General features: G+C 46.4%; 1 protein-coding gene across 2 annotated transcripts in view; it reads left to right on the top strand.

Moving 5' to 3' along the window:
• Positions 1 to 17,246: 17,246 nt before the first annotated feature.
• Positions 17,247 to 26,146, top strand: part of LOC143935320 (3-galactosyl-N-acetylglucosaminide 4-alpha-L-fucosyltransferase FUT3-like) — an 82,486-nt gene continuing 73,586 nt past the window's right edge. The window contains exons 1-2 of one of the 2 annotated variants that reach the window (XM_077459112.1): positions 17,345 to 17,359; positions 17,896 to 17,949. The gene's annotated coding sequence lies outside the window, so the exon portion shown is untranslated. Of the gene's footprint in view, positions 17,360 to 17,895; positions 17,950 to 26,146 lie in introns of both variants that reach the window. The other variant, XM_077459103.1, reaches the window with a different exon arrangement.

Here is a 26,146-nt window from a genome sequence, read left to right on the forward strand (position 1 = left end):
TCTGATGCACTTGTCTCAAAAAAGGCCCACACCAAAGAACTTTTAGAATAACGCGCAGAGGCAGCGCCCTGCACAGGCGGAGCTTTGCGGTGTGATTCAGTCAGTGTGCTGCCCCTAAGCTGGCCCCCGGAGGGCATCCTGCCTCGTTGGACATGTGCCTCCTCCTCCTCTCTCCTACCAGGCACCCACGTGGAGTCAGTGCCCTCATCATCCCCTCCCTCTTCATCGCTGTAGCAAACCTGGCAGTATGCTGCAGCTTGTGGAACATGACTGCCAGATTGCTGTCCTTCTTGAGCATCCCCTCTCTCTGCATTCACGCTACTGCCTTCCTCTAGCTGAGTGTCATCATCAGAGCCTACAAAACACTGGGCATCCTCCTGGAGCATGTACCCAACACTGTGCTCAAAGAGTTCAGGAGACTCCTCAGGAGGACGTGGTGGGTCTAGGGAAGGAGTCACTGATGATGACATTGAGACGAGGGAAGACGATGCGTTGGCAGCTGCTTTGCTAGTACCCTGAGACTGGGTGAGAGAGGATGAGGAGGATGAAGAGGGCTTGGTCATCCACTCGACCAAGTCGTTGGCATGTTGCGGCTCAACATGTCCAGCTGCCGAAAAGAAGGACAAGCGTGTCCCATGGCCACGTGCTGATGACGATGCACCGCGTCCACGACCAGCACTGTTGTCTCTAGACACAGAGCCTGCTTGCCCTCTTTTATCGGCTCGCGCCTGTCTGCCTCTCTTTGCTGGCCTTCCAGACATGGTAATGGCCTGAAAGGAGTTGGGTAAAACAGCAATTGGGTAGCGTATATTGTGCTGGAGGCTCACAACACCCACTAACTCCTGCAGATGCCTTTTTTATAGAACACCAGCAATAAAGGGTAGATAAAGGGGTATACTGTAATGGAGGCACACAACACCCACTAAGCCCTGCAGATGGCTCTATTAGAGAACAGCAATAAAGGGTAGATACAGGTGTATATTGTGCTGGAGGCACACAACACCCACTAACTCCTGCAGATGCCTTTATTATAGAACACCAGCAATAAAGGGTAAATACAGATGTATACTGTGCTGTGCTGGAGGCACACACAACTTCCAATAACTCCTGCAGATGGCAGATGGCTCAAATAGAGAAGAGCTATGTAGGTGGATATAGCGGTGTGTACTGGGTACAGAGCACGCACAAGCTCCTAACACTGACTGCAAGCTCTATTATAAAAGATAGATATATCGCTAGCTATATAGTTGAGGTGAATATAGCGGTGTATACTGCGGTCAGGGCACGCAGACAACAACCACTACAGAAGAGCAAGATCGAAAAATCGGCCGATAACGATCGGTGTATACTGTGTTGAAGGTACACAGAACACCCACTAACTGCTTCAGACGCCAACACTCTGCACAAGGCCGCCGCGCTGGCGGCCTTATATAGTGTGGGGCGTGTACTACACAGCCTGAGCTATGATTGGCCACAGGCATCCTGCCTGTGGCCAATCATGGCTCTCCTCGTTGCCGGCGCTGTGATTGGCCAAGCATGCGGGGTCACAGTGCATGCTTGGCCAATCATGAGCCAGCAATGCACTGCGCCATCGCAGTGCATTGTGGGCCGTGAGCGCCACACAAATTTGGCGCGAATGGCCCATAACGTTCGAATTCGCTGAACGGGCGTACAGCCGATGTTCGAGTCGAACGTATGTTCGACTCGAACACAAAGCTCCTCCCTATTTTCAACCTTTTGCCACATTTCAGGCTTCAAACATAAAGATATACAAGTGGGGCACAATTGTGAAGTGGAACGAAATCTATTGGATAATTTAAACTTTTTTAGCAAATAAAAAACTGAAAAGTGGTGCGTGCAAAATTATTCGGCCCCTTTACTTTCAGTGCAGCAAACTCACTCCAGAAGTTCAGCGAGGATCTCTGAATGATCCACAGGTTGTCCTAAATGACTGATGGTGATAAATAGAGTCCACCTGTGTGTAATCAAGTCTCTGTATAAATTCACCTGCTCTGTGATAGTCTCAGGGTTCTGTTGAAAGCGCAGAGAGCATCATGAAGACCAAGGAACACACCAGGCAGGTCCGTAATACTGTTTTGGAGAAGTTTAAAGCCGGATTTGGATACAAAAAGATTTCCCAAGCTTTAAACATCCCAAGGAGCACTGTGCAAGCGATCATTTTGAAATGGGAGTATCAGACCACTGCAAATCTACCAAGACCTAGCCATCCCTCTAAACTTTCAGCTCAGACAAGGAGAAGACTGATCAGAGATGCAGCCAAGAGGCCCATGATCACTCTGGATGAACTGCAGAGAACTACAGCTGAGGTGGGAGAGTCTGTCCATAGGACAACAATCAGTTGTACACTGCACAAATCTGGCCTTTATGGAAGAGTGGCAAGAAGAAAGCCATTTCTCAAAGATATCCATAAAAAGTCTTGTCTAAAGTTTGCCACAAGCCACCTGGGAGACACACCAAACATGTGGAAGAAGGTGCTCTGGTCAGATGAAAACAAAATCAAACTTTTTGCCCACAATGCAAAACGATATGTTTGGCGTAAAAGCAACACAGCTCATCACCCTCAACACACCATCCCCACTGTCAAACATGGTGGTGGCAGCATCATGGTTTGGGCCTGCTTTTCTTCAGCAGGGACAGGGAAGATGGTTAAAATTGAGGGGAAGATGGATGCAGCCAAATACAGGACCATTCTGGATGAAAACCTGTTGGAGTCTGCAAAAGACCTGAAACTGGGACGGAGATTTATCTTCCAACAAGACAATGATCCCAAACATACAGCAAAATCTACAAAGGAATGGTTCACAAATAAACGTATCCAGGTGTTAGAATGGCCAAGTCAAAGTCCAGACCTGAATCCAATCGAGAATCTGGGGAAAGAGCTGGAAACTGCTGTTCACAAACGCTCTCCATCCAACCTCACTGAGCTCGAGCTGTTTTGCAAGAAAGAATGGGCAAGAATTTCAGTCTCTCGATGTGCAAAACTGATAGAGACATACCCCAAGCGACTTGCAGCTGTAATCGCAGCAAAAGGTGGCTCTACAAAGTATTAACGCAAGGGGGCCGAATAATTTTGCACACCCCACTTTTCATTTTTTTATTAGTTAAAAAAAGTTTCAAAAATCCAATAGATTTCGTTCCACTTCACAATTGTGTCCCACTTGTTGGTGATTCTTCACAAAAAATAAAAATGTTATATCTTTATGTTTGAAGCCTGAAATGTGGCAAAAGGTTGAAAAGTTCAAGGGGGCCGAATACTTTCGCAAGGCACTGTATATTTAATAACCTGCCCTTGTGGCAAACAATATGTTGGTCGCACAACAAGGATGTTTTCTGTCAGAGTGGGGGAACACATTGCTCTAATTAAGAACAAGGATTCTAAACACAGTGTCCCCAGACATTATAGGGCAGGGGTGTCCAAACTTTTTTCAAAGAGGGCCAGATTTGATGAAGTGAACATGCTCGAGGGCCGACCATTTTGCTTGACATTCTTTAAACCATTAAAATTCAGTCTAAGTGTGTTCATCCGAGCACTAATACACGGCCCAACAAGAATTCTCTTGCCTTTGTGCTGTGTGTGGTGAACAGATGAGCTCGGGTGTGTTATTTGGATATACTGTATTTAATCGGCTTATACCACACACCTTAACTTTAAAAAGGAAGTCTCAGGAAAAAAAATGAAAAATCTTACATTTTAAATAAAGACATGTGAAGCAAAATAAGGGTCAGTGCCCATCTGCAGCCCCCAGCGTATTGCCATGAATGCAGCCCCCAGCGTATTGCCATGAATTCAGCCCCCAGCGTATTGCCATGAATTCAGCCCCCAGCGTATTGCCATGAATTCAGCCCCCAGCGTATTGCCATGAATGCAGCCCCCAGCGTATTGCCATGAATGCAGCCCCCAGCGTATTGCCATGAATGCAGCCCCCAGCGTATTGCCATGAATGCAGCCCCCAGCGTATTGCCATGAATGCAGCCCCCAGCGTATTGCCATGAATGCAGCCCCCAGCGTATTGCCATGAATGCAGCCCCCAGCGTATTTGCCATAAATGTAGCCCCCAGCATATTGTCATGAATGCAGCCTCCCCCGTATTGCCATGAATGCAGCCCCCAGCGTATTGCCATGAATGCAGCCTCCACCGTATTGCCATGAATGCAGCCCCCCACATTGCCATGAATGCAGCCCCCCACATTGCCATGAATGCAGCCCCCCACATTGCCATGAATGCAGCCCCAACATTGCCATGAATGCAGCCCCAACATTGCCATGAATGCAGCCCCAACATTGCCATGAATGCAGCCCCCACATTGCCATGAATGCAGCCCCCATATTGCCATGAATGCAGCCCACACATTTCCATGAATGCAGCCCACACATTTCCATGAATGCAGCCCCCATATTGCCATGAATGCAGCACACACATTTCCATGAATGCAGCCCCCCATATTGCCATGAATGCAGCCCACACATTTCTATGAATGCAGCCCACACATTTCCATGAATGCAGACTCACCATTGCCATCAGTGCAGCCTGATTCATGTCCCTCTGCAGCGTTGGAGGAGACAGGGAGGGGGGCGGGACGAGCACCGACAGACATACAGGAGAAACTCCTGTTTCTATGACGGCCTCTTTAATTGAAAGGCCCGCCTCCTGTGATGGACAAAACGGTTGTCCAATGGCAGCACAGGACGGGACTTCCTTTTACACAGGACGCTGTCCTGTATTCACGGCACTCGTCCTGCCCCCTCCATGGCAGCCAGCATATCTATCTTTTGTGGCCCCCGGCGATTGGGGATTCGTTGGGGGCCACAAAAGATAGATATGTGAACATGACCAGACGGGCCTTTCGAAACCGGAACGCGGGCCGCGATTGGCCCGCGGGCCGGACTTTGGATATGCCTGCTTTAAACCAGGGGTGTCCAAACTTTTTTCAAAGAGGGCCAGATTTGATGAAGTGAACATGCTCGAGGGCCGACCATTTTGCTTGACATTCTTTAAACCATTAAAATTCAGTCTAAGTGTGTTCATCCGAGCACTAATACACGGCCCAACAAGAATTCTCTTGCCTTTGTGCTGTGTGTGGTGAACAGATGAGCTCGGGTGTGTTATTTGGATATACTGTATTTAATCGGCTTATACCACACACCTTAACTTTAAAAAGGAAGTCTCAGGAAAAAAAATTAAAAATCTTACATTTTAAATAAAGACATGTGAAGCAAAATAAGGGTCAGTGCCCATCTGCAGCCCCCAGCGTATTGCCATGAATGCAGCCCCCAGCGTATTGCCATGAATTCAGCCCCCAGCGTATTGCCATGAATTCAGCCCCCAGCGTATTGCCATGAATTCAGCCCCCAGCGTATTGCCATGAATTCAGCCCCCAGCGTATTGCCATGAATTCAGCCCCCAGCGTATTGCCATGAATTCAGCCCCCAGCGTATTGCCATGAATTCAGCCCCCAGCGTATTGCCATGAATGCAGCCCCCAGCGTATTGCCATGAATTCAGCCCCCAGCGTATTGCCATGAATGCAGCCCCCAGCGTATTGCCATGAATGCAGCCCCCAGCGTATTGCCATGAATGCAGCCCCCAGCGTATTGCCATGAATGCAGCCCCCAGCGTATTGCCATGAATGCAGCCCCCAGCGTATTGCCATGAATGCAGCCCCCAGCGTATTGCCATGAATGCAGCCCCCAGCGTATTGCCATGAATGCAGCCCCCAGCGTATTGCCATGAATGCAGCCCCCAGCGTATTGCCATGAATGCAGCCCCCAGCGTATTGCCATGAATGCAGCCCCCAGCGTATTGCCATGAATGCAGCCCCCAGCGTATTGTCATGAATGCAGCCCCCAGCGTATTGCCATGAATGCAGCCCCCAGCGTATTGCCATGAATGCAGCCCCCAGCGTATTGCCATAAATGTAGCCCCCAGCGTATTGTCATGAATGCAGCCTCCCCCGTATTGCCATGAATGCAGCCCCCAGCGTATTGCCATGAATTCAGCCCCCAGCGTATTGCCATGAATGCAGCCCCCAGCGTATTGCCATGAATGCAGCCCCCAGCGTATTGCCATGAATGCAGCCCCCAGCGTATTGCCATAAATGCAGCCCCCAGCGTATTGCCATAAATGCAGCCCCCAGCGTATTGCCATAAATGCAGCCCCCAGCGTATTGTCATGAATGCAGCCTCCCCCGTATTGCCATGAATGCAGCCCCCAGCGTATTGCCATGAATGCAGCCTCCACCGTATTGCCATGAATGCAGCCCCCAGCGTATTGCCATGAATGCAGCCCCCAGCGTATTGCCATGAATGCAGCCCCCAGCGTATTGCCATAAATGCAGCCCCCAGCGTATTGCCATAAATGCAGCCCCCAGCGTATTGCCATAAATGCAGCCCCCAGCGTATTGTCATGAATGCAGCCCCCAGCGTATTGCCATGAATGCAGCCTCCACCGTATTGCCATGAATGCAGCCCCCAGCGTATTGCCATGAATGCAGCCCCCAGCGTATTGCCATGAATGCAGCCCCCAGCGTATTGCCATGAATGCAGCCCCCAGCGTATTGCCATGAATGCAGCCCCCAGCGTATTGCCATGAATGCAGCCCCCAGCGTATTGCCATGAATGCAGCCCCCAGCGTATTGCCATGAATGCAGCCCCCAGCGTATTGCCATGAATGCAGCCCCCAGCGTATTGCCATGAATGCAGCCCCCAGCGTATTGCCATGAATGCAGCCCCCAGCGTATTGCCATGAATGCAGCCCCCAGCGTATTGCCATGAATGCAGCCCCCAGCGTATTGCCATGAATGCAGCCCCCAGCGTATTGCCATGAATGCAGCCCCCAGCGTATTGCCATAAATGTAGCCCCCAGCGTATTGCCATGAATGCAGCCTCCCCCGTATTGCCATGAATGCAGCCCCCAGCGTATTGCCATGAATTCAGCCCCCAGCGTATTGCCATGAATGCAGCCCCCAGCGTATTGCCATGAATGCAGCCCCCAGCGTATTGCCATGAATGCAGCCTCCACCGTATTGCCATGAATGCAGCCCCCCACATTGCCATGAATGCAGCCCCCACGTTGCCATGAATGCAGCCCCCACGTTGCCATGAATGCAGCCCCAACATCGCCATGAATGCAGCCCCAACATTGCCATGAATGCAGCCCCCACATTGCCAGGAATGCAGCCCCATATTGCCATGAATGTAGCCCCCATATTGCTATGAATGCAGCCCACACATTGCCATGAATGCAGCCCCCATATTGCCATGAATGCAGCCCCCATATTGCCATGAATGCAGCCCACACATTTCCATGAATGCAGCCCCCAGCGTATTGCCATGAATGCAGCCCCCAGCGTATTGCCATGAATGCAGCCCCCAGCGTATTGCCATAAATGTAGCCCCCAGCGTATTGCCATGAATGCAGCCTCCCCCGTATTGCCATGAATGCAGCCCCCAGCGTATTGCCATGAATTCAGCCCCCAGCGTATTGCCATGAATGCAGCCCCCAGCGTATTGCCATGAATGCAGCCCCCAGCGTATTGCCATGAATGCAGCCTCCACCGTATTGCCATGAATGCAGCCCCCCACATTGCCATGAATGCAGCCCCCACGTTGCCATGAATGCAGCCCCCACGTTGCCATGAATGCAGCCCCAACATTGCCATGAATGCAGCCCCAACATTGCCATGAATGCAGCCCCCACATTGCCAGGAATGCAGCCCCATATTGCCATGAATGTAGCCCCCATATTGCTATGAATGCAGCCCACACATTGCCATGAATGCAGCCCCCATATTGCCATGAATGCAGCCCCCATATTGCCATGAATGCAGCCCACACATTTCCATGAATGCAGCCCCCATATTGCCATGAATGCAGCCCACACATTTCCATGAATGCAGCCCCCCATATTGCCATGAATGCAGCCCCCCATATTGCCATGAATGCAGCCCACACATTTCCATGAATGCAGCCCACACATTTCCATGAATGCAGCCCACACATTTCCATGAATGCAGACTCACCATTGCCATCAGTGCAGCCTGATTCATGTCCCTCTGCAGCGTTGGAGGAGACAGGGAGGGGGGCGGGACGAGCACCGACAGACATACAGGAGAAACTCCTGTTTCTATGACGGCCTCTTTAATTGAAAGTCCCGCCTCCTGTGATGGACAAAACGGTTGTCCAATGGCAGCACAGGACGGGACTTCCTTTTACACAGGACGCTGTCCTGTATTCACGGCACTCGTCCTGCCCCCTCCATGGCAGCCAGCATATCTATCTTTTGTGGCCCCCGGCGATCGGGGATTCGTTGGGGGCCACAAAAGATAGATATGTGAACATGACCAGACGGGCCGTCTGAAACCGGAACCCGCGGGCTGCGAATGCAGCCCCCAGCGTATTGCCATGAATGCAGCCCCCAGCGTATTGCCATGAATGCAGCCCCCAGCGTATTGCCATGAATGCAGCCCCCAGCGTATTGTCATGAATGCAGCCTCCCCCGTATTGCCATGAATGCAGCCCCCAGCGTATTGCCATGAATTCAGCCCCCAGCGTATTGCCATGAATGCAGCCCCCAGCGTATTGCCATGAATGCAGCCCCCAGCGTATTGCCATGAATGCAGCCCCCAGCGTATTGCCATGAATGCAGCCCCCAGCATATTGCCATAAATGCAGCCCCCAGCGTATTGCCATAAATGCAGCCCCCAGCTTATTGTCATGAATGCAGCCTCCCCCGTATTGCCATGAATGCAGCCCCCAGCGTATTGCCATGAATGCAGCCTCCACCGTATTGCCATGAATGCAGCCCCCCACATTGCCATGAATGCAGCCCCCACGTTGCCATGAATGCAGCCCCAACATTGCCATGAATGCAGCCCCAACATCGCCAGGAATGCAGCCCCCACATTGCCAGGAATGCAGCCCCCACATTGCCATGAATGTAGCCCCCATATTGCTATGAATGCAGCCCACACATTGCCATGAATGCAGCCCCCATATTGCCATGAATGCAGCCCCCATATTGCCATGAATGCAGCCCACACATTTCCATGAATGCAGCCCCCATATTGCCATGAATGCAGCCCACACATTTCCATGAATGCAGCCCCCCATATTGCCATGAATGCAGCCCACACATTTCCATGAATGCAGCCCACACATTTCCATGAATGCAGCCCACACATTTCCATGAATGCAGACTCACCATTGCCATCAGTGCAGCCTGATTCATGTCCCTCTGCAGCGTTGGAGGAGACAGGTAGGGGGGCGGGACGAGCACCGACAGACATACAGGAGAAACTCCTGTTTCTATGACGGCCTCTTTAATTGAAAGTCCCGCCTCCTGTGATGGACAAAACGGTTGTCCAATGGCAGCACAGGACGGGACTTCCTTTTACACAGGACGCTGTCCTGTATTCATGGCACTCGTCCTGCCCCCTCCATGGCAGCCAGCATATCTATCTTTTGTGGCCCCCGGCGATCGGGGATTCGTTGGGGGCCACAAAAGATAGATATGTGAACATGACCAGACGGGCCGTCCGAAACCGGAACGCGGGCCGCGATTGGCCCGCGGGCCGGACTTTGGACATGCCTGTTATAGGGAATTCCACAACAGTAATCCAAAAGGAACACAATTTGTTTTTTGTTTTTTGTTTTTTTCTTTCATACACCATATTTTTTGCATGCACCATATTTTAAGTATTTTGTGGGTTTTTTCAGATGGTTGTGTAATTATGACTATTCAACATGTATGGCCCTTTAAAAGAATTCATCTTGAGTGTATGCAGGCTAATGCGTAGGGATGGCCAAACTGTTCGCCCGGCGGTCGGTTTGCGGCAAATTTTGCGTGTTCGTGATTCGCCAGATCGGTAGACTATTGTCGCTGTTCTCTTGGCAGACATATGTGTTTACAGTGTGAAAGAACTTTGACCCATGATGACACATCCATCATGGGGTACAGGACAGCTAAAAAATATATAAAGCTGCGCTAAAACTTATAAATTACAATAATAATATTGTGACATATTAAGTTCTAGTATCAAATACTAGACAATGTGTACTATCAAAGAAGAAGTCATTTTTGACGAAACGACATAGGGTGAGCGGCGTGCTGACGTTACCGCCATTCCCCGTTGACCAGGAAGGACGGGCAGTGTTAATAGGAGAGAGCCGGTCGGCTCGTTATTGTACTTACGCTTGTACTCAACTGGAAATCTGTGAGTTTGTTTTATTTTTATTTCGTTCGGATTAAAATTTTATACGGAATTATGCTATGGGAGCCTTTCTTTCTTCTTTTACCTAACAATTACGGTGGAATGTGAGACGCTTTAAGAAAGAGATATAGGAGGTGGAGACGCCAGCAGAACCCATTGGAGAGACCTGGAACGATCGCTTTGCTTCATGCTTATATGATCTCCCTGAAAAGAGATCTTGGCAGCTGGTAAGCCTCACTGAATTAGGTGGTGGATAACTCTCTGGGCGCACCTGCTATACATCTGAAGGGTGTTTGTAAAGAGTCACTTCAATGGACTGAATCCATACCTTTGTGCCTCCCTCCCCTTGGACTTTTCATGTGTTTTAAGTTTGATGATTTTTTACACAATTTTTGATAGTACACATTGTCTAGTATTTGATACTAGAACTTAATATGTCACAATATTATTATTGTCATTTATAAGTTTTAGCGCAGCTTTATATATTTTTTGGTTTGTGTTTAGTGTGGGTATCTCACATTGGGCTGCAGCAAGAATTTATATTGTTATTATTCATATTATCACGTTTAGAGTTTGCCTCACTGGCTTAGGCCTTATTTTTATGAATCGAGTGATTTCTGGACAGCGCTGTTTTCCAAAGGTTTACAGGACAGCTAATTGAGACATTTCAGCACATGGACAATTGGACATACCCCCTACCTTATAAATAGACCTGATCTGGCGGCCATTTTACATTCTGTTTTATGTCAATGTAGGGACAGGACACTGTGTGCAGCAGGGAGAGACTGTAGTGACACAAATCACTAGCTATTAGGTCCACAAAAGTCCTTTTAACTGGTATAGGTGTAGTACAGTATATAGGGTTCAATGCACTGTTGTGCTGGTGATTGCAGCTGTCTTTTGTGTAGGGACAGGATGCTGTGTGCAGCAGGGACAGTCAGTTTAATCACTAGCTAGCTATTACTACTAGGTCCACAAAGGTCCTTTTAAGGACTGGTATAGGCGTACAATATATAGGGTGCTGGTGCATTGCTGTGCTGGTGATTGCAGCTGTCTTTTGTCAGTGTAGGGACAAGACGCTGTGTGGAGCAGGGACCGTCAGTTTATTCACTAGCTAGCTATTACTACTACCGGTAGGTCCACAAAGGTCCTTTTAAGGACTGGTATAGGTGTAGTACAGTATATAGGGTTCAGTGCACTGCTGTGCTAGTGATTGCAGCTGTCTTTTGTCAGTGTAGGGACAGGACGCTGTGTGGAGCAGCAAAGGTCCTTTTAAGAACTGGTATAGGTGTACAATATATAGAGTGCTGGTGCATTGCTGTGCTGCAGATTACTGCTCATTTCTGCAGCTGTCTTTTATCAGTGTAGGGACTGAGGGACAGTCTACAAATCACTAGCTACAAAGGTCCTTGTACGGACTGGTATAGGTGTACTATTTGGTGTGTAGTATATAGGGGTGTAATACACGTATAAAATACTTGCACATATAGAAAGCATAATATAGTGCATTTCCACTCTGCAGCATTGTGACTGCTGAACGGTTCTGCAGCCATACTACAAAGAGTGACAAACGCAATAAAAAAAAGTATTATAACTGGTGTGATAGACCATTGGCCCCCAAAAACGACAGATTGGTGTTATATACCTTCTTCCACATACATACTGCACTTCTCTAGAGACTTTTGTCACAGGGTCATTTAAAAAATAACAGGCAGAGGAAGAGGCAGGCCCTTCCACAGGGGTGGTGGGGTAGGGCAGGAGCAACAGACTTGAGCCAAAGTGGCAAATTGCAGAAGGTGCATGCGATTACATCAAAGGACGCACCAGACTTGGTTGAGTGGCTCACTCAGCCTTACTCTTCTGCACCCTCCTCATCCTTTCGATCTGCACCCTCTTCTTCACTCTCTGCTGTGTGCACCCCCAAAGACACTACCACCAACACCACCACCACCACCACCATATACCTTCTGCTTGAGTCACAGGAATTATTTTCCGATCCATATCAAGACATTTCCGATGCGCAGCCACTCTTGGCATTGGATCAGGAAGAGGAGGTAGTAACAACCGCCACTCAGCAGTCTGATGACAGTACCCAGATCAGCCCAAGGAGGAGGTTGGTCCCCGCTGTTGCTGCCTACTCCGAGATCTCTAATAATAGAGGTGGGGAAGGTGACGTCGATTAAGACGTGTCTAGTGATGTCACGTGGGTGCCCACAAGAGAGGAAGAGGAGGGGAGTTCAGAGGGAGATATGGACCAGCAGTTAGGGAGGAGAAGCAAGAATAACTTACATTGCACAGGAGGGACAAAGCAGACTACGAATGTATCAGGAGCGAGGCATCAACCATGTACGGTCACATCTGGCGCTCCCAGGACGTCGGCACATGGCTCCGCAGTGTGGGCTTTTTTTAACGTGTCTGCTGCTGACAATAGTGTTGCCATCTGCAATCTTTGCAGTCAACGTATAAGTTGCGGTAAGCCCAACACTCACCTAGGGATGACCGCCTTTGAAGGCACATGAGATGCCACCACCGAGCCCAGTGGGAGCAACAGAACACACAAAGCCACTCTCCAGGCTCTCACAGTCCAGCCTCGTCTTCTACTTCTCCTTCTCACAATTGTCCTCCACTCCACCTTCCATCACGCCATCCTCACGTTTTTCTGCAAAAAGGCAGGCTTCCGTGGGCCAAATGTTTGAGCCTAAAAAAATGGATGACCCCGGATAGCCCTCTAGCCCAACGGTTGGCGGCTGGCTTGTCAGAACTGATAGCCCGCCAACTACTGCCATATAAACTGGTGGACTCGGAGGCCTTTAGAAAATTTTTGGCCATTGGAACACCACAATGGAAGGTCCCAGGAAGGAATTATTTCTCACAGAAGGGCATCCCAGAGCTATATGGCCATGTTCAGCGGCAAGTGAATGTATCTCTGGCACACAGTGTCGGTGCCAAGATACATCTGACCACAGACACGTGGTCTAGCAAACACGGGCAGGGAAGGTATATCACTTTTACTGCCTACTGGGTGAACCTTCAGACGGCCTCAAGCATGTAACCCGTGGCACCCGTGTAGATTTGGTTTTACCGCCACGGATTACATACAGGCCTGGCTCTTCTCCTCCTCCTCCTCCTCCAACTCCATCCTCCTCCCTCTCCTCCTCGGCTGACTCCTCCTTTTCCACTGCTAGCGTCTCTTCCGCTGCGCCGCCCAAGCTCCCCAGAACCTATTCGACATGCCAGGTGAGACGTTGCCATGCTGTGCTTTGTCTGGTTTGCCTGGAAGCCAAGAGCCACACTGGCCCCGCACTCCTTTCAGCTTTGCGTTCACAGGCAGATCAGTGGCTAACACCTCTCAATTTGACAGTTGGTAAAGTGGTGTGTGACAACGGTGCCAATCTGCTTAGTGCATTGAAACAGGGCAAAATTACGCACGTGCCATGCATGGCATACGTCTTAAACTTGGTCGTGCAGCGATTTGTTGTCAAATACCCTGGGGTCCAGGACATCTTGCGGCAGGCAAGAAAAATCTCGGCCCATTTCAGAAGATCTTACACGGCCATGGCTCGCCTTGCTGACATTCAGCGGCGACATAATCTGCCGGTCAGATGTCTTATTTGCGATTGCCCGACGCGATGGAACTCAACCTTCTATATGCTTGATAGGCTGCTCCAGCAGAAAAGTCTACCTGTATGAACTCTGCGGCAGAACAGTTTCTGGGGAGCTTGTTTTTTTTTTCACCGCGCTAGTGGCTGCTCATGCGCGACGCATGCAGACTTCTGCGGCCATTTGATGAGATCACCAAACTGGTCAGTCGCAGCCATGGTGCCATCAGTGACATCGTACCTTATGCCTTCTTTATGGAGCGTGCATTGCGTTGTGTCATTGATCAAGCCGTGAAGGAGCAGGAGCAGGAAGATGCGAAAGTCGCAATGCTGGATGAATTCCCGGGGGGGGCTACTCTATCTGATACAAGTCAACAACAAGAGTCAGAGGAGGATGGTGCCGGGGCGGATGAGGAGGAGCAAGAAGAGCATGCTTTAAACCTTTCTGGGATCCCTGTTGTGCGTGGATGGGGAGAGGAGAACGAGGACGACGACATTATCCTGGATGATGAGCAGGAGCCTGGCCACCACACTGCTTCCAGTTTAGTGCAAATGGGGGCCTTCCTGCTCCAGTGTTTTAACAGGGACCTCCGTATAAAAAGCATAAGGGTCAAGGACCAGTACTGGGTGGCAACGTACTTAGACCCCGGTACAAACACAAAATGGCAGAAATGTTACCACCGTCACAGAGGGCTGTCAGAATGGAGCACTTCCAGGCCTTGCTTTGAGAAATGCTGCATTCTGCTTTTGCGTGCGCTGGCAGAGGAGGAATTCCCACTCCCAGAGAAAGAGTTGCAGATACCAATCCAATAGCGCCTGCACGAAGAGGCCGGTTTGAAGATGTGTTGGTGACTTCTGATATGAGGTCATTCTTTCAGCCGACCCATCGACAGGTCTCATCCGGATCCAACATCAGGGAACGCCTAGACCGTCAGGTGTCCGACTACATCGGGTTAACGGCCGATGTGGACGCTCTGAGGAGTGATGAACCCCTGCACTACTGAGTGGGCAGGCTTGACCTCTGGCCAGAGCTTGCCCAATTTGCAATGCAACTGTTGGCTTGCCCTTCGTCCAGTGTCCTGTCCGAAAGGACGTTCAGCGCAGCAGGGGGGATCGTGACCGATAAGCGCACTTGTCTTGCTCACTACAGTGTTGACTACCTCACATTTATAAAATATTGAGCACACAGACCTTTTTTCTACATTTGGCTCACTTCCTTGTACAAAAAAAGCACACCGTACTATATGCCCGTACCCTCCTGTTTGAAGAGGTTGAGCGGTGTCATATTTCTGGGGTCCAGCAGTGAGTTGCTGGTATCAGTGCTCTCTATCTCGGTGCTGGTGTGGTGTCAGTGCTCTCTCTATCACGGTGCTGGTGTCAGTGCACTCTATCACGGTGCTGGTGTCAGTGCACTCTATCACGGTGCTGGTGATCATCTCCTGCACCCTCTTCATAGCCTACCCTGACCTTTCCTCTCCTCCATTGCCTTCATGCGCTCCTTAATCCTGAATTGTCAAAATTTCACAGATAAAAAAAGAATGCTTGTAGTTGTCGATCCCAGATTCACTTCATACATGTGTTATGTCAGTGGCCATGTGGTGGGACTATGTGTGCACAGCTAGTAAGTATTTTGTGGCTGAAAATATGACCTGTAGGTTTTTAAAGTTCGCCTGCCATTGAACTCTATCTCGGTGCTGGCGTCAGTGCGCTCTGTCACGGTGCTGGCGTCAGTGCGCTCTGTCACGGTGCTGGCGTCAGTGCGCTCTGTCACGGTGCTGGCGTCAGTGCGCTCTGTCACGGTGCTGGTGATCATCTCCTGCACCCTCTTCATAGCCTACCCTGACCTTTCCTCTCCTCCATTGCCTTCATGCGCTCCTCAGTGCTCTCACGGTGCTGGTGTCAGTGCTCTCACGGTGCTGGTGTCAGTGCACTCTATCACGGTGCTGGTGATCATTTCCTGCACCCTCTTCATAGCCTACCCTGACCTTTCCTCTCCTCCATTGCCTTCATGCGCTCCTGAGTCCTGAATTGTCAAAATTTCACAGATAAAAAAAGAATGCCAGATGATGTCCGCCCATTATGATGTCACAGTCCCAGAGGATGCTGGTACTGTGACATCATAATGGGCGGGGACATCATCCAGCAATGTCCCTATATAAGTCGCCGCATTGCGCGTGCCTGTCATTGTGGCCAGAGACATCGACGAGGCAACAGTTTAAGAAGAGAAGAACAGAAGAAGAGACGACGGCGACAGCGGCAGAAGCGACAGACCGGGCCACCGCTTGTAAAAGAGCTAGAAGAAGGCGCGGAGGCCCGGCAAGAAGAACCAAAGAGGGGGACAAGACCCCCGAAGTCGGAAGAAGACCCCCGGGTGGCAACGAAGAAGAAAGCCGGGCTCCTCTGCTAGTAAAAGAGCTAGCAGAAGATAGCGGAGGAGTCCGGCGAGAAGACCCCCCAAGACGGAAGACCCCCGGAGCAGTGCAATAAATTGTGTGTTGTGTTTTTTTTAACGTTTTTTTCACAGGTGAATGGGTATGGGGTACATTGTACCCCATACTCATTCACATAGGGTGGGGGGTCAGTATCCGGGGGCCCCCCTTATTAAAGGGGGCTCCCAGATTCCGATAAGCCCCCGCCCGCAGACCCCGACAACCAACGGGCAGGGTTGTCAGGAAGAGGCCCTTGTCCTCATCAACATGGGGACAAGATGCTTTGGGGTGGGGGGGCCACACGGCCCCCCCTTCCCCAAAGCACCCCCCATGTTGAGGGCACACGGCCTGGTACGGCTCAGGAGGGGGGGCCACTCGCTCGTCCCCACCCCCTTTCTTGACTGGCCGGCTAGCGTGCTCGGATAAGGGTCTGATATGGACCTAGAGGGGGACCCCCACGCCATTTTTTCGGCATAGTGCTTCCCCTTTAACTCCATACCAGGTGACGGGGCCAGCGACGCTTCCTTTGCTAGTCCCGGCTACCTGGAGACGCATTCAAAATGAACGGACTTTCCTCCGTGTGTGTGGGCGAGTCCGTTCATTTTACTTTTGAAATGAACGGACTCGCCCACACACACGGAGGAAAGTCCGTTCATTTCAAAAGTACGGCGGATAATCTGGCGGACTTACCTAGTCCGCCGCAAAAGTACCGTGTGTGGGCAGGTAGCTCGTTCGGAAAGTCCGGCGGTTTGTCCGCCAGACTAAGTCTGCCGGATAGTCTGATACGTGTGTACGTTGCATTAGCTGCTATTTGATATTTTGACAGCGCAGTGTTTTTTGATTTTATTTTTGTAAGCATAGTTTGGATGATGCTTTTAATTTCCACTCTTCACCCTGTAAGTGTATGTCTAATGTTTTGCATTGTAAATAAAATTTCACTTGTGCTACAAAAATTCTGCTCTTTGGCATTCTCCTCCATTTCACTATGTGTTTGTTGAGGGGCAGGACTTCAGTGGTTGGAGTTCAGTTTCCTGAACCAGGTCCTGCTGTGTTCATTTACGCTTCATTTGTCTTCTCTGCAGCTTCACAGGCAGACATGCAGGTAATGTTCTTTTATATTTGCTCTTTTGTTAAAGACCTATTTACTCATATGATGATTTTAAAGATAATTGTTAATTAATGCATTGAATGTTTTTCAAATTTCTAGGGATAAATTAATTACATTAAAAAACATATCATAACCTGCTGATATGCTAAAGGTGATACATTGTACATCTGATTATACAAACTCCCTTAGATCCCCCATCAACTGTGTTGATGCTAATTAGCTAACTGATGCTCAATAATTGAATGTGCCCTCAGTCCCTGGTTCATCAAACCCAAAATATTAAATCAACAATATATATATTTTTTACTGTTTGTACTTGGTTTATCTACACATATATATATTTTTGATTTAATATTTTGGGTTTGATGAACCAGTGACTGAGGACACATTAAATTATTGAGCATTAGTTTGTTTGATAAGCACACTGAGACTTATATCATTAAGATTTATGGTTATAAACACGAGTGGTGATAAATATATTTATTTAATAGTTGGCGCAGTCCACATACATATATTTTTTTTCTTTACAGCTCACCTATAAGTAAAGCAGGTTTTTTCTGACTGCAGCAGACTCAAACGATAAAGTAAAACCCAATTTTAATCTTCGCGCCGGTATTTCCTGTATATATCGTATGAGAGCCTGCCTGACTGAATACAAATTGAAAGTATTGTTTAAGTTTGTCCTCATATTATATAATTGTGTTAAATCTTCAGGAGGTTGCACAGAAATTGTACAATCAGATGGCATAGTGTGGGGCCAGCTTTAGATTGCAGTTTATCTACCAGTAATTGTATACTCCTAATGGAACTTTGTTTTTATAGCATGTAGTCAGGAATTCTGAATGCAATATGCTATATTTTATCAAACACAATTATTATAAATGTAAAGAAAGTAAAGACAAAAAAGACAACAAAAAAAGAACAGCAAAAAAAAAACTAATTATGAAAAATGCAGTATCTTGGGTGTTTTCACACTGTCCCCACTGTGCTTTGGGCGCAGTGTGGGTGCAGAGCAGTGTACCCACAGTTTTTATATGGTTGGCTGCGCTTTCCTATAGAATTCTATTATGTCCCGCAGTTTTGGTGCGCTTTCTGTAAAACATAATGGAAAGCTTAGCTAACTTGCAAAAAAAACATGGGTAAACGGCTCAGTGGATCAGTGTGAAGCCACCAAAAAAGGAAGTTATAAAAAAAGCTCTTTATGAGAATGCTAGTCATTGAGATTCAGTGACTTCAGTATGTTTCTCAAGTACAGTAAGTTAACAGAAACAAGTGCTTCACTAGGGCTCACCTTGACGTGCGGGCTGCCCCTCTTAAAAACAACCCACCAAGTTTGACAGGCAGTGAGCAGAGAATATCTGCATTGTACATGCATGCAGGGTGGTTGTGGCACAGCCCATTACACTTAAATGGGGTGCGCTCGGTGGTGGTACCGAATGCATCATGCGGTTTCATTTCTCCTATGGCCACCAAGCAAAGAATTGTGGCTGTGGCTTGTGTGCAGCCCTGAGCAGCTGCATGTCCTTCTTTAGGTGCGTTGTCAGAGGAGGTAAAAGCATAGCTCAACTGTCTACTTATATTGCATGTGAATGAGCTATTACTGCCTGCTTGTTTCAAATTGTTATATATAGCGCCAACAGTTTGCATTGTGCTTTACAATTTTAACCTCCCTGGCGGTATGATTATTTCAGATTTTAGGTGCTGAAAGCGGTACCGTTATTTTGCATGGAAATTTGGTGTTTTATATTGTAATTCTTAGAAATAATTCACTTAAATCCATCCAAACAAGAGTCTAGTAGACAGGTATGATAAAATATGAAATCGTTAAATCGTTTATATAACAAATAATAATATAATAATAAAATAATTCAATAATGTAATCAAATCAAAAACACTGAAATGTGCCGAGTTGCAGAATTGTCGCGGTCATTACTTTTAGTGTTTGACGAATTTCCCCACAAATTACTATCGCTCAATTCTGCGAGTGATTCTAATTTATTATCGCTGTTTTCTAGCTGGTCTATAACCACTTTTGATGTAAACGAACATTTTTTAGTTGCTATGGACAATCTCCAGTTTCCTGGCATAAAGAACAGTATTTATAATATAAATCTGCATACAGGACACTGGACAAACCACTAGGGACGATGGGGATGTGTAATTATATGATACAGTACTGTAATCTGTAAGATTACAGTATACTGTATCTATACTGTGTTTTTTACTTTTTGAATTCGGCGTGGAACTCCCTACCCCTGCGTGGCAATGCTCACAGGGAACGGAGCGTGGCACTGTCACAGATCGAGCCAGACATGGTGGCTCGTGATCACATCGGGGAGACATCGCTGGATCCAGGGGACAAGGTAAGTAACTCCCTCCATGGTGTGCCCTATGGCCAGTCAGGGCCTACTTAAATTTCCCAACCGCCTGCTGTACATATACTGTGGCGCTATTGCAGGAAATCACGTACCTTTACGTGATTTTGTCAATGGCTATAGGGGGAGCGCATGCATGCCACCAGAGCCAAGGGGGAGCCAATCAGCAATGTCCGCCAGTCACTCGCGATCGCTCCCTGCAGAGACAGAACGGCGGTCTGCCGATGTAAACAAGCAGACCACCGTGCTGTCAGACATGGGCACTCTGATCTAGTGTTCCTGCTAATCGGGAACACAGATCAGAGTGTTCATGCAGTCCATCCCCCCCACACAGTTAGAAACACACTGCTAACCCTTTGATCACCCCTGATGTTAACCCTTTCCCTGCCAGTGTCATTTATAGTGTGTCAGTACATATTCACACAATGTCGCAATCCTGCTAAAAATCGCTGATTACCCCCTTTACAAATGGAAAAAATAAATGCCATAAAAATATCCCCTATATTTTATAGGCTATAAATTTTGCGCAAACCAATCAATATACAATTATTGGTATTTTTTTTTACCAAATATGCTTAGCAGAATACACATTGGCCTAAACTGATGAAGAAATTTGATTTTTTTTGATTTTTTTTTGACGGATATACAGTATATTATAGCAGAAAGTAGTTGTCATTGTCTTTTGAACAACTTTTTTGTTTATAGAGCAAAAAAACAAAACAAAAAAAAACGCAGAGGTGATCAAATAACAACAAAAGAAATCTCTATTTGTAGGAAAAAAAAAGGACATCAATTTTTATTTGGGTACAGCGTTGCACAACCGCGCAATTGTCAGTTAAAATAACAGTGCAGTATCGCAAAAAATGGCCTGGTCATTAAGGGGGTAAACCTTCTGGGGCTGAAATGGTTAAATGGAATCTGGAGGAGCACATTAGCAGAGACTACAGTGAGTGGCACGCAGGGACAGGGGGAGGTCTGACCAATATCGGTACCTTTCTGACCGATACTGATTATTTGAAAAATTGTGAATATTGACTCTAATTAGCCCCTCCGATAATCAATCAACCCCTAATTCACACCATACAACTTATGCCATGCATTTGCCAATGTACAGTAACGTGCTGTAGATGTGCACTGTGGTGTGCTACCATTTTTTTATTATTTTTGCCCTAACACACATCTACATTATCTTGCAATACACCTGCATTATATCACACTGCAGCACACAGACGCATGTGTGTCGCGCTTACATTTTTTTAGCAGGACCTATTCTCATGGGTTTAGGTAGACTGAAAAGCCATTAAAAAGAAACTGGCTACCTAAAATTGTACCTGAATATAAAACAATTTGAGCTTTGCCGGGCAATAGATTACAGTGTGAATTCAGAATAAACTGAAGTAGGCATTTCACATTTTTTTGAATGTGGTCAGTAATGTATGTCTGCATTTTTTCCAGTACAGTCCCTAGATAGCAAGGATAACTTGCCACAAATGTGTGGCAGCATTGATTCATAAGTCTGCCAACTTGCTGCACATTTTCACTGACAATTTGAAGACTTGTACAGCATGTGAAGCACAAGTTCAAGTTGACACTTTTTCAGTTTTTAGAAAATTTGGGTGACATGTCTCTAGCAAAAGCAAAGTTGTAGTGCTGAGTCTACAGCAAGAGCTCTTCAAGTTTACAGCATGAAAATTCAGCCACAGTGCCCCCTGTGGTGGGATCACTATTGCACAACATAACTGAACCAGAACTTGGAGCAGACTTGCAGAATGTTTGCAAAATTTTTTAATCTGGAGTCATGTAATACGGACTTCGGCTGCAATTGTGCAACAAACTTGTGAAGTCTAGCAATAGCTTGGCAAGTCATTTTCAGGCTTGCAGCACAATTACTTGCTATCTAGCTAGGTCACTCTTAGCCGTTGTGCATTGATTTGTACGATAACAACCAGTGTTAATTGAATTTTGTATAGCCGTGTTGTAACATAGAAACCATTAGTTCAACTATTTCAGCCCTGGAAGATTTTATCCCCTTTCTGACCAGAGCAATTTATTGTGATTCAGCACTGCGCCTGTCAGGAAAGGTCCCCTCCACTGGCAATATCGATCATTTGGCGTGCAGTACTGAGGTCCACCAGCAGGTGTCTGCTGGCAGTTTGGAACTGTCAGAAGAACTTTTCCCTGCTGGTATTATTCCATCTTTGGGCCACAGTACTGGTGTCCACCAGCAGAGGGATCCTGGCAGTGTGGAGCAGGTATTACCTTCTGCAATTGGGCATCACCCGACTTTATGACCCTGGCTTGGCTTGACTACGATTCTGGTACTCCCTTTTGCTACATATGCTGGTTGGTTTATTATCGTTGTTTGGTTTGTTCACTCAATTTGTATTAGTGGTGTGTTCACATTTATATGCATTTACTGTAATAAACTTACTTTCACCTATTTATGTCTTGTTCACTCTGTCGCAGTTACACAGTTCTGGTCACATCTAGTTTAGGCAGCGTTTTGCACACAAACAAAATTTACATCCTTTTTTTTCTACAAATAGAGCTTTATTTTGGTGGTATTTGATCACCTCTCTGTTTGTTTGTTTTTTATATTTTTTGCGCTATTAAAAAAAAAAAAAAAAGAGTGCCAGTTTTGAAAAAAAAAAAGCAATATTTTTTACTATTTGCTATAATAAATATCCCCAAAAATATATTTAAAAAATGTTTTTTTTCCTCGGTTTAGGCCGATATGTATTCTTCTACATATTTTTGGTTAAAAAAATTGCAATAAGCATATATTCATTGGTTTCCTCAAAAGTTATAGCGTCTACAAAATAGGGGATAGTTTTATACCATTTATATTTTTTTTTTTTTAGTAATGGCAGCGATCTGCGATTTTCTTTTGTGACTGCAACATTATGACGGACACATCGGACACTTTTGACACTATTTTTGGACCATTGTCATTTATATAGTGATCAGTGCTATAAAAATGCACTCATTACTGTGTAAATTACATTAGCAGGGAAGGGGTTAAACACTAGGGGGTGATGAAAAGGGTTAAGTCGGTCCTTGGGAGTGATTCTAACTGTGGGGGGGGGGGGGGGGGGATAGGCTTCCACTGACATGACAGCGATCACTGCTCCCGAGGACAGGGAGCAGTGATCTCTATCATGTCACTAGGTAAAAATGGGGAAATGCCTTGTTTACATAAGCATCTACCCATTGTCATAAACCAGATGTGACCAGAACTGTGTGACTGCGACAGAGTAAACCAAACATAAGTAGGTGAAAGTAAGTGATTTTATTAAGATAAATGCATATAATGAGAATACACCACTAATACCAAACAGAGTGAGAAAACCAAATAACAGTGACAACCAACCAGTATATATATATATATATATGACAAAGGGGATACCAGAATTGTAGTCAAGCCAGGCCAGGGTCATAAACAGAAGGTCAGCAGATGGGGGGACACGGAGAAAGGGATCAGGTTGCAGGACAAGGATCACAGGATGCAGGTCAGGGCTCAAGGACAAAACCAAGGCAAACATGTGAGTGCTTGCCGGGTATTTATAGGCCTGTGATTGGCCTCAAGTGACACCTGATTGCAGGAGGTGCTGTCTGCTCCACACCGCCAGGATCCATCCGCTGGTGAACGCCAGTACTGCAGCCCAAAGATGACATATCAGCAGGGCAAAGCCACCTGCTGGTGGACCTCAGTACTGCATGCCAAAAGACAGATATTACCAGCGGATGGAACTTTTCCTGACACCCGTTTTGCGGCTCTGTGACACGATCACCGGGACACCAGCAGACAGAGTCATGGGTCTCGCAGGCACAATCACACCATACGTGGCACGCGCCTACTAGCTCTGCCAATTAAAGGGGATGTACAGGTACGCCCATCTGCCGTCCGCTGCCATTGTGCCGACATATATCGGCATGCAGCGGTCAGCAAGTGGTTAAAGCTACTTTACTGATTACTTATAATACTATTTTTTTAAGTCATGTGGATGACTTGCTTAGTGTGCCATAGTCCATGCTAAGTCATATCTAAGGTATTGACGTACATTTTATTGCTAACTGTAAATGTCACATGCAATGTGAAACTGATAGGCTATAGCTCTAGAATAAATAGGAATCCTTTGGAGTTAGGCAGTGATTAATGACATATGACTTTGTACATGAATGAGAATATGGGTGCAGGTTGTGAGAGGATGTGACATATCACATGGCTGGACTAGGTTTAAAGACAAGCCTGTAACCATGTGAATACTGTCAGGGGAAGCCAGTGAATAAAAGATATCTGATAAGCGGCACAGGTCAAAATTTGCAAGTGTAATTTTCTGGATTTAAAAATTTTCTAAGGATAGTCATACACACTGTTGGCTTTCTTTCGTTCAACTTTCTTGCTGAAAGAAATTAACAGATCCTTCCACCCATGTTAAACAGCGTGGATGCCCCTGCTGGGCTCTTTATTCAGTGGCACCCATCAGAATACCTGAACAGCGGCTACATCTGGTTTGAATGCAGACCCTGTCTGGCAGAAAATTTTCCAGCAGGCCCCTTCTATAAAAGTCATCTGAACTGAGCGGGGATGGCCGGGCCACCCATTTAGCAAATGTCAGCGAGTTTGGGATGAACTAGACTAAATTTTCCCAGTGTATGGCTACTTGATGTGAAAACAGTGTAGCTGTTTGAAAGTTAAGGCAGTATTAAACCCCAAAACAAACATTTATTATATCACAGCTTACCAGTTCTTAGATGAGATAGTTGCATTAGTTTTCTTTTTTTTTTCCACCTGGTGAGCCTGCCTGTAAATCTTTTTCATTTAAAGAACAATCTAACTTGCAGATGTAGCAGTTAACTGAAGCTGACAGGGGTGCTTACAATGATCAGCTTTTATTTATGTAAAACCTTTTTATCCAAAAGAAAAACAAATGTTGCATTGCTTATAAAGTGTGAGCTTTTTATAAAAAATGTAAAAAAAATGTAAAAAAAATGCAAACAATTTTTTGAGAGAGAGAGAGAGAGAGAGAGAGAGAGAGAGAGAGAGAGAGAGAGAGAGAGAGAGAGAGAGAGAGAGAGAGAGAGAGAGAGAGAGAGAGAGAGAGAGAGAGAGAGAGAGAGAGAGAGAGAGAGAGAGAGAGAGAGAGAGAGAGAGAGAGAGAGAGAGAGAGAGAATTGGGTCACTTTTATTCCTATTACAAGGAATGTAAACATCCTTTGTAATAGAAAAATTGGGGGACCCCTAGTGGTGGACTTTTTAGGCACGTACAATAAATATCAAATTTATAAAGTACAAAAAGATTTTTTATTAAAGATATATATTAAGAATATATATAAATTAAGGAATGTACAAAACACATTGATAGTCAATATACACACTGATTGTTCAAGATACCCTATCAATGTGTTTGCACATTCCTTATTTTATATGTATTCTTAATATATCTTAATAAAAAATCTTTTTGTTCTTTATAAATTTGATATTTCTTTTACCTGCCTAAAAAGTCCACCACTAGGGGTCCCCCAATTTTTCGGTTTACAATTTTGGATGTGGCACACAAAATAGTAAAATGATTGCCTCCCACCTATATTTCTCTTGTAATAGAAAAAAAGCATGACAGGACCTCATAAATATGAAAATATGAGATCTGGGGTCAAAAAGACCTCAGATCTCATATTTACACTAAATGCAATAATAATAAAAAATAAATAAAAAATATGTCCCTTTTAAGAGCACTGCAGATGGGTGGGGGCTATCTTTCCGTTACTCATCTCCATGTCAGGGAGAGGATCCGATCGCCTCCGCTGCTACTGACGGCTCCGGTAAGCGGTGGATGGCATTGGAGAGCGGCGGGAGGAGGAGACCCACTCCCGCTGCTGATAAAAGTGATCTTGCAGCGAATCCACCACAGAGACCACTTTTATCTTGAAGCGCTGAAGAAGAGAATACTGGGGTTATGGTAGCTAGCTGCTACCATAACAACATTATTCCTCTTCAAAATAGAGACATAAAATGACGGCAGGCAGTCCGTAAGTGGTTAAACAGTTTCTTTCCAAAAAAAACACACGTTTGAAAAATTGCTGCACAAATACTGTGTAATATAAAAAGGTGCAAGGGCCGCCATTTTATTCCCTATGGTGTTTATATATAATGTTTGAAGGTTCTTAATTTTCTTTAAAAAAAAAAAAAGATGCTTTTTACATGTAGGAGAGAAGTGTCAGAATTGGCCTTGGTGGTGAGGGGTTAATTGCCATAAGTAATATACAAATAACTACTATATATTGATTTTAAGGTAATTTACTAGATCTTCAAAATCTGCACTCAAACAGGTGGCTTTAAGTGGTTGTATACTCAATTTTTTAACTTTTACCTACAGGAAAGCCTATAATAAGGCTTATCTGTAGG

This window comes from Lithobates pipiens, unplaced genomic scaffold, assembly GCF_037356315.1.
Source record: "Lithobates pipiens isolate NorthernLeopardFrog02 unplaced genomic scaffold, aLitPip1_a1.2 Scaffold_10, whole genome shotgun sequence".
NCBI classification, from domain to species: Eukaryota; Metazoa; Chordata; class Amphibia; order Anura; family Ranidae; genus Lithobates; species Lithobates pipiens.